The 12300-nt window shown below is 34.5% G+C and overlaps 1 protein-coding gene across 7 annotated transcripts in view; it reads right to left on the bottom strand.

Annotated features, from left to right (window-relative positions):
- PEAK1 (pseudopodium enriched atypical kinase 1) overlaps positions 1–12300 on the bottom strand; it is a 305281-nt gene that overhangs the window by 278672 nt on the left and 14309 nt on the right. The window contains exon 1 of one of the 7 annotated variants that reach the window (XM_031668448.1): positions 9717–10931. The exons of the other annotated variants lie outside the window; for them this stretch is intronic. The gene's annotated coding sequence lies outside the window, so the exon portion shown is untranslated. Of the gene's footprint in view, positions 1–9716; positions 10932–12300 lie in introns of those variants that run through there. 7 annotated transcript variants of the gene reach the window in all.

Below are 12300 nucleotides of genomic sequence, written 5' to 3'. Positions count from 1 at the left end.
AGAGATTCCATTTGTTTGGGAGAAAGTAAGGGAAGTGAACAAGAGTCTTGGCCTAGTGACCCAGAGACTTCTTCCGGATCTTATCCAAGACCACCAAGGCAGCACCTCTATTGAGTCTGCAAAAGCCAGTGTTACCGGGCTCAGGGTGCCCTCTAATGCAGACATGGTTGCAGTAACTAAAAACTTAGATTGCAACACCCAAGTCCCTTCAAATACCTAGAAAGTCTTCTCAAAAAGAACGGGTACAAATAAGCCCAGATTGCAAAGATGACAATAAATACCTAACACTTCAATGACCAAACGCCAACGGACATCCAGAAGCATCAAGACCATCCAGGAAAATATAACCTAATTAAAACAAACTGAATAAGGCACCAGGAACCAATCCTGGAGAGACAGAGATAATGTGACATTTCAGACATGTAATTTAAAATAGCTGTTTCAAAGGATAAATGTTTGAGGGGATGAATACCCCATTCTCCATGATGTGACTATTACTCATTCCATGCCTGTATCAGAACATTTACTGTACCCCATAAATACATATAACTCCTAATTAAAAGTTAAAAATTTAAACAAACTAAAATTGCTATTTTTGAGGAACACAATAAAATTCAAGATAAAATAGAGGAGGAATTCAGAATCCTATCAGATAAATTGAACTAACAGACTAAAATAATTAAAAAGAATCAGGCAGAATTTCTGAAGTTGAAAAATGTAACTGACATACTGAAGAATGCATCAGAGTTTCTTAACAACAGAAGAAAGAGTCAGTAAACTTGAAGACAAGCTCTTTGAAAATACACAGTCAGAGAAGAGCAAAGAAAAAGAGAATAAAAGACAATGAGGCACACTTATAAGATCTAGAAAATAGCCTCAAAAGACCAAATGCAAGAGTTATTGGACTTGGTGGGGGCGGGGGGGGCGGGTGGGCAGGGATAGAAAGTTTATTCAAAAGGATAACAGAAAACTTCCCAAACCTAGAGAAAGGTATCAATATTCAAGTACAAGAATGTTATATAACACCAAGAAGATTTAACCCATATAAGACTACCTCAAGACATTTAATCATCAAACTTTCAAAGGTCAAGGATAAAGAAAGGATCCTAAAGCAGCAAGAGAAAGATAACAAATAACATACAATGTAGCTCCAATAAGATTGGCAGGAGACTTTTCAGTGGAAACTTTACAGGCCACGAGACAAGAGGCATAACATAAAGTGCTTAAAGAAAAAAAACTTTATCCTAGAGTAGTTTGTATCTAGTAAAAGTATCCTTCAAACATTAAGGAGAAATAAGGGCTTTCCCAGACAAACAAAAGTCAAACAATAGGGATTTTATCAACAACAGACCTGTCCTATGAGAAATGCTAAGGAGTTCTTGAATCTGAAAGAAAAGGACTTTAATGAGCAAAAATAAATAATCTGAAGGTACAAAACTCACTGCTAATAGTATAGAGAAAAGCACATAATATTACAACACTGTAATTGTAGTGTTTACTCATATCTTGAGTAGAAAGACTAAAAGATAAACTGATCAAAAATAGTAACTACAACTTTTAAAAACACAGTACAATAAAATATAAACAGAAACAACAAAAAGTTAAAAAGCAGGTGGGATGACAATAAAGTGCAGAGTTTTTATTAGTTGTTTTCTTTGCTTGTTTGTTTATGCAATCGGTGTTATCACCAATTTAAAATAATGGGTTATTTAAAACCCATTATCAAATGTCTATGTATAGGTAGGTAAGTAGTAGCTAGATAGATATTATTTGCAAGCCTCATAGTAGCCTCAAACCAGAAAACATACAACAAACACACAAAAAATTAAAAGCAAGTAATTAAAACATAACACCAGAGAAAAATTACCTTCACTAAAAGGAAGACAGAAAGGAAGGAAAGAAGGAAGCAAAGACCACACCAGAAACAAAAATATGGTAGGAGTAAGTTACTTACTTACCAATAATAATATTGAAAGTAAATGAACAAAACTCTCCTATCAAAAGACATAGAGTGGCAGAAAGGATTAAAACAAAAACAAAACAAAACAAAACAAAAACAAAAACAAAAAAACCACAAAGTCCCTAGTATCCATTGCCTATAAGAAACACACTTCATCTATAAAGACACACATACTGAAAATTAAAAAAAGGAAAAAGATATTCCATGCCAATGGAAACCAAACAAGAGCAGGGGTAGCTATACTTATTTCAGACAAAACAGATTTCAAGACAAAAACTATAGACAAATAAGGTGATTAAATAATGATGAAGGGGTCAATTCAGCAAGAGGATATAACAATTGTAAATATATATGTACCCAACACTGGAGGACCCAGATATATAAAGCAATATTATTAGAGCTAAAGAGTGAGAGTGAGAGAGAGAGAGAGAGAGAGAAAAGTAGAGTTAAAGAGAGATCTAGATCCCAAGACAATAATAGTTGGAAACTTCAACATCCCATTTTCAGCACTGGACAGATCATCTAGACAGAAAAGAAACATCAGAATTAATCTCACTTCTATAACAAATGGACCTAATAGATATTTACAGAACATTTTATTCAATGGCTGCTGCATACACATTCTTCTCCTCAGCACATGGATCATTCTCAAGGACAGGTCATACATCAGGCCACAAAACCATTCTTTAAAATTAAAAAAAAAAACCAAAATTATATCAAGTATCTTATCTAACCACAATGGGATAAAACTAGAAATCAATGACAAGAGGAATTTTGTAAACCATATAAACACATAGAAATTAAACAATATGCTCCTGAATGACCAGTGGGTCAATGAGGGAATTAAGAAAAATTTTAAAACTAATCGAAACAAATAATAGAAACACAACATACCAAAAATCTATAGAATATAGTGAAAGCAGTACCAAAAGGAAGATTTATAGCTATAATCACCTATATAAAAACAACAGAAAAATTTCAAATCCTCAAGCTAACAATGCAACTTAAAGAACTAGAAAAGCAAGAGCAAACCAAACCCAAAACTAGTAGAAGAATAAAGATCAGAGAAGAAATAAAATATAAACAAAAAATTATTAATGTAATGAAATGTTGGTTTTTTCAAAAGATAAAACTGACAAACCTTTAGAAGACTAAGAAAAAAAGAAAGAAGACTCAAATAAAATCAAAGATGAAAAAGAAGAAATTAAAATTAATACTGCAGAAATTCAAAGGATCATTAGAGGCTACTATGAGTAACTATTTGTCAATAAATTGGAAAATCTAGACTGGACAAATTCTAACACATATACAACCCACAAAGACTGAATCATGAAGAAACCCAAAACCTGAACAGACCAATAACAAATTATGAGATCAAGGCCAGGCACAGTGGCTCACGCCTGTAATCCCAGCACTTTAGGAGGCCAAGGTGGGCGAACTCCTGAGGTCGGGAGTTCGAGACCAGCCTGACCAACACAGAGAAACCCTGTCTCTACCAAAAATACAAAAAAAAAAAAAAAAAATAGCCAGGCATGGTGGCACATGCCTGTAATCCCAGCTACTCAGGAGGCTGAGGCAGGAGAATCGCTTGAACCCAGGAGGCAGAGGTTGCAGTGAGCCAAGATCACGCCATTGCACTCCAGCCTGGGCAACAAGAGCAAAACTCCATCTCAAAAAAATAAATAAAATAAAACAAATAATGAGATCAATGCCATAACAAAAAGTCATCCAGCAAAAAAAAGCTCAGGACTCAATAGCTTCACTGCTGAATTCTACAAAATATTTAAAGAACTAATACAAATGTTACTCAAACTATTCTAAAAGATAGAGGAGGAGGGACTGCTTCCAAACTCAGTCTATGACACCAGTATTACCTTGATACCAAAACCATACAAAGACACATTTTAAAAAAAGAAAAGAGGCCGGGCGCGGTGGCTCAAGCCTGTAATCCCAGCACTTTGGGAGGCCGAGACAGGTGGATCACGAGGTCAGGAGATCGAGACCATCCTGGCTAACCCAGTGAAACCCCGTCTCTACTGAAAAATACAAAACACTAGCCGGGCGCGGTGGCGAGCGCCTGTAGTCCCAGCTACTCAGGAGGCTGAGGCAGGAGAATGGCGTAAACCTGGGAGGCAGAGCTTGCAGTGAGCTGAGATCTGGCCACTGCACTCCAGCCTGGGCGACAGAGCGAGACTCCACCTCAAAAAAAAAAAAAAAAAAAAAGAAAAGAGACAGGCCAACATCTCTGATGAATATTTATGCAAAAATTTTCAACAAAATACTAGCAAACTGAATCCAAGAACACATTAAAAAGACCATTCATCATGATCAAGTGGGATTTAACCTGAAGATGCAAGGATGGCTTGACATAGGAAAATCAATCAGTGTGATACATCATATTAACAGAATGAAGGACAAAAACTACATGATCATTTCAATGGATGCTGAAAAAGCATTTGCTGAAATTAAACATTCCTTCATGATAAAAAACATTCAAAAAACTAGGTACAGAAGGACCATACCTCAACACAGTAAAAGCTATATATGATGGAACCACATCTAGTATCATACTGAATGGAGAACAACTGAAAACCTTTCCTCTAAGGTCTGGAACACACAGATGCCCACTTTCACCACTGTTATTCAAAATAATACTGGAAGTCCTAGCTAGAGCAATCAGACAAGAGAAAGAAAGAATATCCAAATTGGAAAGAAAGAAGTCAAATTATCACTGTTTGTAGATGACATGATCTTATATTTGGAAAACCTAAAGATTCCACCAAAAAACTATTATAACTAATAAACAAATTCAGTAAAGTTGTAGGATGCAAAACCAACATACAAAAAAATCAGTAGGATTTCTACACGCCAACAGCAAAAAATCTGAAAAAAAAATCAAGAAAGCAATCCCATTTACAATAGCTACAAATAAATAAAATACCTAGGAATTAACTTAACCAAAGAAGTGAAAGATCCTTACAATGAAAACTATAAAACAATGATGAAATAAGTGGAAGAAGACACTAAAAAATGGGAAGATATACCATGTTGATGGATTGGAAAAATCAATATTGTTAAAGTGTCCACACAACCTAAAGCAACCTATAGATTCTTCATGGACTGGAAGAATCAATATTGTTAAAATGTCCATACTACCCAAAGCAATAGACAATTCAATGTCTATCAATATACCAATGACATTATTCACAGAAATAGAAAAAACAATTCTAAAATTTACACAGAACCACAAAGACCCAAAATAGCCAAAGCTATCCTGAGAAAAAAGAACATAACTGGAGGAATCACATTACCTGACTTCAAATTATACTACAATGCTATAGTAACTAAAACAGCATGGTACTAGCATAAAAAATAGACTCACAGACCAATGGAACAAAATAAGGAACCCAAAAACAAATACATACATCTACAGTGAACTCATTTTTAACAAAGGTGCCAAGAACATACACTAGGACAGTCTCTTCAGTAAATGGTGCTGAGGAGACTAGCTATCCATATGCAGAAGAATGAAACTAGACCCCTATCTGTCACCATATATAAAAAATCAAATCAAAATGAATTAGAGACTTAAATCTAAGACCTCAAACTATAAAACTACTACAAGGAAACATTGGGAAAACTCTCCAGGGCATTGGACTGGGAAAACATTTCTTGAATAATACCCCATAAGCACAGGCAACCAAAGCAAAAGGGGACAAATGGGATCACATCAAGTTTAATAGCCTCTGCACAGCAAAGAAAACAATCAATAAAGTGAAGAGACAACCCACAGAATGGGAGAAAATATCTGCAAACTACTCATTTGACAAGTGATTAACAACCAGAATATATAAGGAGCTCAAACAACTCTATAGGAAAAAAATCTAATAATCTGATTTTAAAATGGGCAAAAGATCTTATAAGACATTTCTCAAAAGACATGCAAATGGCAAATAGGTCTATGAAAAGGTGCTCAACATCACTGATCATCAGAGAAATGCAAAATCAATCAGATATCATCTCACTCCAGTTAAAATGGCTTTATCCAAAAGACAGGCAATAATAAATGCCAGCAAGATTGTGGAGAAAAGGGAACCCATATACATTGTTTGGGGAAATGTAAATTAATTAGTACGAACACTATGGAGAACAGTTTTTGGATGTTCCTCAAAAAAACTAAAAACAGAGCTACCATATGATCCAGCAATCCCACCCTCAAGTATATACCCATAACAAAGGAAATCATATATCAAACAGATACCTCCACTTCCATGTTTACTGCAGCATTATTCACGATAGCTAAGATTTGGAAGCAACCTATGTCCATCAACAGAAACAGATAAAGAAAATGTGGTACATATACACAATGGAGTACTACGCAGCCATAAAAAAGAATGAGATCCTGACATATGCAACAACATGGATGGAAATGGAGGTCATTATGTTATGTGAAATAAGCCAAGCAGAGAAAGACAAACTTTGTATGCTTTCACTTATTTGTGGGATCTAAAAATTAAAACAATTGAACTCATGGGGATGAATTTTTAGGATATAATCCCATTATAAGTTGAGGAGCATTTATATTTAATATTGAGATGGGAGGTAAAATGTAGAACAACATATGCAATATGTTAAAAATACAGACACAAAATAAAACTACATATCTACACTACAATGCTTGGAAAGATATCAAGCTGACTGCAATGATTACCCCTGGAAGGTAAATAGAAAAATATCGAAGGAAGATTTGTCCTATTTTTCAATATATTGTTTGGATTTTTCTGAGATATTATTCGTCCATCACTTGCTAAATTTAAAACATTTTTCTAAGGTCTAAAATGAAATAATCAAGATTTTGCATTTGGTCCTTACTATTTCAAACACTACATAACAATCTTGTGTATTGTTTATGTCAGAATAACTGACAAAACATTTAGATCCAACAAAATCCAATATATACAATAAATGGCATGAACTTATAAATTTTAAATTTTAGATTTTAAAAGGGGTATGTCAGAAGAAAAAAAAAACTTACACTTTCAAAACTTACATTCTACCCACTAGAAGTAGGCTGGATACTATAAAAACTGCTTTCGTACATACCCTGTAACTCACTTATAATAAATGTGTTTTACAGATTAATGGTTCACAATAACATCATCAAACTGCAAACTACCTCCAAAATAATCACCATATAAATGAGCAACTTTTCTTCTCCCTTGGTTTTGCTATACATACGATTTCCTTTCCTGATAAATGTCTAATTTGCTGGCAATTTAAGCAGCAGTTTAATTTTAGCACTAGTTAAGAATATATTTTTCTTGCTCTTTCAACATTTTCCTAGAAATGATACCCAAGGACCAGTCACCATGACAGTCAATCTGCACCAGTCATAATACACTTGTTAAGAGTATAAGAAGCACAATACTCACCTAAAATCACATTTCTTTTGTTTCTTAAAAAACTCAACACAAAAATTGTAGCTCATAGCTAAATTAAATTCCCAAATCAGCTACAAACATATCTTTGATTTTCCACAGACTATTATTATTCATTAGAACTTCATTGGACATTGCCACGAAAGAACTCAAAATTAATACACAGCAAAATGTCAAATGCAAAAAATGCAATTTGGCATACATTAAAGGTGCCAGTTTTACTTTCTTAGAGAGCTTTTGCTGATTTGTATTGGAATTTTAAAGTTCCAATAATAAAAATTATTTACAACATAATTACAAGTAGTCATTAGGTACATCTTGCTTTATTATATTTTCTATGCTAAGAATGAGCAGAAGCAAGATACAGAAGTAGTAAGACTAAAGAAAAGGAGGGCTGGGGGCGGTGACTCACGCCTGTAATCCCAGCACTTTCGGAGGCCGAGTTGGGCAGATGACCTGAGGTCAGGAGTTCAAGACCAGTCTGGCCAACATGGTGAAACCCCAGCTCTACTAAAAATACAAAGATTAACCAGGTGTGGAGGCATGCACCTGTAATCCCAGCTACGATGGTGGCTGAGACAGGAGAATTAATTCAACTCGGGAGGCAGAGGTTGTAGTGAGCCGAGAGGGACATTCCATCTCAAAAAAAAAAAAAAAAAAAAAAAAACAGATTTCAATCCTCTTCCCTTGTGCCTAAGCACAACAACAAACAGTAAAATTCAGAATGGAACAGAAACAAGCCGAGGATTTTCAGTAATAGAATTGCTTTAAAATACGTATCTAGACATCAGGGAGAAAAGAAGATCAAGGGAAAAAAGCAAGTTCCCTCCTCTCCTCTTTAAATGAGAACAATTATTTCATTCAATCAACATATCACCCATTTATTTAGCCAAATGGTCTTCAATGTCACTGCATATCTTTTAGTAACATGTGCTATATTTTCTCAATATTTAAAATATTACATATTAAAATTATTAGTATATAACTATCATGTAAAGAAAAATAGGAAAAAAATAAAGTTTAATCCGATTATCTTTCTGTCATCAAATACTGAAAGATATGCTCCAGTTTTGAGTGAAGGTACAAGTGGGGGAATATAATGAAAACAAAAAACTGCCAACTACTCCCAGAGTGTATCATTTAGTTTAATGGTTCCTAGTACACTGATAATATTCAACTGCTTCCTAAAGTTCTTCATTTATTCCCAGGAAACAATAAAGCAGACTTTCATACTGCACATGCCATTTTATATGAATCTTGCTTACTTCATTCAGGATAGATAAAAGCCACATTGTATGAAAAAAAATACCCTAACAAATGGGAAATATCTAAACTTTCAATTGCTATAGATGACTCAGTGAGTGGGCAGTTGCAGAAACTCATAGCTGAGGCTAGAAAAAGCTAATGTTTTCATGAAGATCACTTTGAAATGCAGTTCTGGGTATACATTATTTGCTCCTGCATTATGATTTTGTTATACTTCCACTCTAAGCAATGATGAAATGTTGCATCCCATTGCAGAAGAAAAAGATGGAGTTTTTCTTATCATTATAGAAATAAGAAATCCTTTCAAAATTGGAGCCTTTTCTGGTTACTAGAACCATATTCCAGTATTTAAAATATTGCTACTCTGCCTCTATCATCTTGGCCTCCAATGACATTGTATTTGTCTCTCAAATACTGCTGATTGGGTATGGTGAAAGCAGTCATCTCTCTCCCAATACCAACAAGATTTTAAATTGTTTACTCTGAAGAAAAGCAGAGACATTTATTTTAAGTATGAAATATCTTTTAAAATAAGATAATAACATATTTTTAGAAATATATTTATCTACAGACAAGATTCAATGAATAAAATATTACAGGTAAGTAAAAATACAACCACAATAGGCAACCTTACTTTTTGATTGTATGGGCAAATAATTATTAAAGAGTTCTCATATTCCAGTAAAGAATTTAAATAATAAGAAATAGTACAAATCAAGTACAGTAATAACAGCTTCCACTGGTAGCATATTTATTTTGAAAGTTCTTCCATATATATTCAGCCTCTGAGTCCAATGTTTATTGGATGTTCACATATCGAACCCTATACTAAGTCCTGGGGACATGAAGATGAATAAAACACATCCCTTTAGTTTCCATTCATCTCATTCGACAATCAAAATAATATTAAGAAAAAAGGGCAGGATTATCTCCATCTTACAGAACAAAATAAAGCCTAAGATGTTAAGGAATATTTTTCACATGACCACAAACTCAATTAAAAACAAAGCTTATTCAATTCTATTCTATTACATTCAGTTTATATCACTAACCTTTATGACCATGCCACATATTTATTACAATGCCACAAATTCATTTCAGAAACAGAATGACATTTTTTTTCATTTCCAGTTTTTAGGTTCAGAGGTACATGTACAAGTTGGTTACACGGGTAAACTGCATGTCACAGGGGTTTGGTGTACAGATTATTTTATCACCCAGGTAATGAGCATAGTACCTGGTAGTTAAAAACAGAACTTTAGAATATAGAATCAATTTTACTGACCATTCTAAGATATATCCAGTAGGCCTTTAGACAACTACAAATTTAACACTTGCGTGACATGAAGATCCATAAATACAGAAATATCTAATTTTACTGAGGCAAAGGTTTAACATCTTATGAGACAGCAAAGTGAGTGTTCAGGATCCATGGTGTAACTTGGCTTTGCAGTTTTCTTCTCATATAACTCTCCAGAATACCTGCAAAATGATATTTTACTGCATCTTCTGGGGGGAAATTCTATGTTCTAGGACTGTGCTAATACTAGCCACCTGTGGCTACTAAGCATCTGAAATGCAGCTAGTCTGAAGTGAAATGTGCTTTAAGTGGAAAATATACATTGGATTTGGAGGATAGAAAAAATAGAATGTAAAATATCTCAGTAATTCATTATATTGACGGCATGTTGCAATATACTATTTATACTAGAATAAAATATATCATTAAAATTAATTTCACCTGCTTCTTTGTACTTTTTAAATTGTGGCTACTAGAAAATTTGAAACTACATATGTGGTTTGCACTATTTCTATTGGACAGCACTGCTGTAAGATATACCCAAATATTTGAGACATATTCTTTGAGACTATAGAGAATCTGCTCTACTAATATATTCTATATGATTGCCAGTTCTCAATACACTGGAGAATGATCACAGGAGGAGGTAGGATTTATTAATGATAAAGTCTATGATACATTATCAGAAAAAAACAGCAGGTTATCAGATTATTAAAGGTACGTACGCTGCTTCAGTATGTATTCAACTTATCGAATGTGCTTAGCAACATGAAAAAAAGAAAAATGCCAATTCCTGCAATGAACATAAACCTGCTCTCTCCTCAGTCAGTCTCAGCTCCTGTATGCCTTTCACAGTGTGACCACTTTACTGCATTTATTATAACTGATAAACTATATCCCTATTATAAGTAGTATGAGATCAATTCGATTTTTTTTTTTTTTTTTTTGAGACGGAGTCTTACTCTGTCACCAGGCTGGAGTGCAGTGGCGCAATCTCGGCTCACTGCAACCTCTGCCTCCCAGGTTCAAGCAATTCTCCTGCCTCAGCCCCCTGGGTAGCTGGGACTACAGGTGCATGCCACCACTCCCAGCCAAGTTTTTGTATTTTAGTAGAGACGCAGTTTCACCATGTTGGCCAGGATGGTCTCAATCTCCTGACCTCGTGATCTGCCCCCCTCAACCTCCCAAAGTGCTGGGATTACAGGCGTGAGCCACCGCGCCCGGCCGAGGTCAATTAGATATTTTCACATGCATATATACACAAAAAGACTGAGGAGAAGGGCACTACGTTATTAGCACTAGTTATCTCTGGATGGTAGCATGACAGATTTTCTCCTTTTTATCTATTTTACGTTTTCCAACTTTTCAACAATAAAAATGAACTATATTTCTATCATAAAAGCTATTAATTTTTAAAAGACGTGTGGTATAATATGTAACATTCAACCCCACTTGAGATCTTCAGCCAAAAAGGACAGAGAAAATTAGAGGGAAATCGTTGCATATAGCAGGAGTCAGTCTCCTAGTAAGACAGCAAGCCCATAAAAATCCAGATGATGCAGGCCCATAGAAGATAAGAGAAGATCAGCATTCACGCCTTAATAAAGCCCTGCCATTGCATTTTACAAAAGAATACAAAACATATCCCTTCCTAGATGACAAGATTTTTTTGCTAGACATTTGGAATACAAAACTGACAACTACAAGTTGCATTTATAAGATTCAAATTTTATTTATATATATTTAACTTTAAAATATGTGAAATAAAATCTAAGTCAATAATTAAGGAATTCAGAAGCCTAACTCCCTACATTAGAAACCATTGTATCTATAAATTATTTCTATGCTGCTGATGGTGTGATTTACATATTCACTGATAATATCATTTCACAAGCTGCATTTGTATGGGCAGAAGTATATAAGAACCACTTAAATTTGCTGTTATACTGTACAGAATAAAATAGGTTTTTCATTTTTCTCATCACTCTTAGATTATAATACCTTCCTCACTGAATCTGGAAACGAACAAGCTCTTTTAACTTCAGAACCAATAGCTGAATTAAGACCCAGCAGTTTACTTGAAGTATTTAGTTTTGAGGTTTAGCAGTATGGATGCAGCCAGATTCCAAAAGGCAAATAATGAAAAACAGCCTAGCCTAGCCAGAGCAACCAGGTAAGAGAAAGAAATAAAGCGCATCCAAATTGGTAAAGTGGAAGTGAAACCGTCACTGTTCACTGATGATATAATCGTATACCTGGAAAACCCTAAAGACTCATCCAAAAAGCTCTTAGGTCTGATAAATGAATTCAGTAACGTTTCAGGATACAAAATCAAT

The sequence above is a fragment of the Papio anubis genome, chromosome 7, assembly GCF_008728515.1.
Source record: "Papio anubis isolate 15944 chromosome 7, Panubis1.0, whole genome shotgun sequence".
Classification (NCBI taxonomy): domain Eukaryota; kingdom Metazoa; phylum Chordata; class Mammalia; order Primates; family Cercopithecidae; genus Papio; species Papio anubis.
This window is presented reverse-complemented; position numbering and strand designations above follow the sequence as displayed.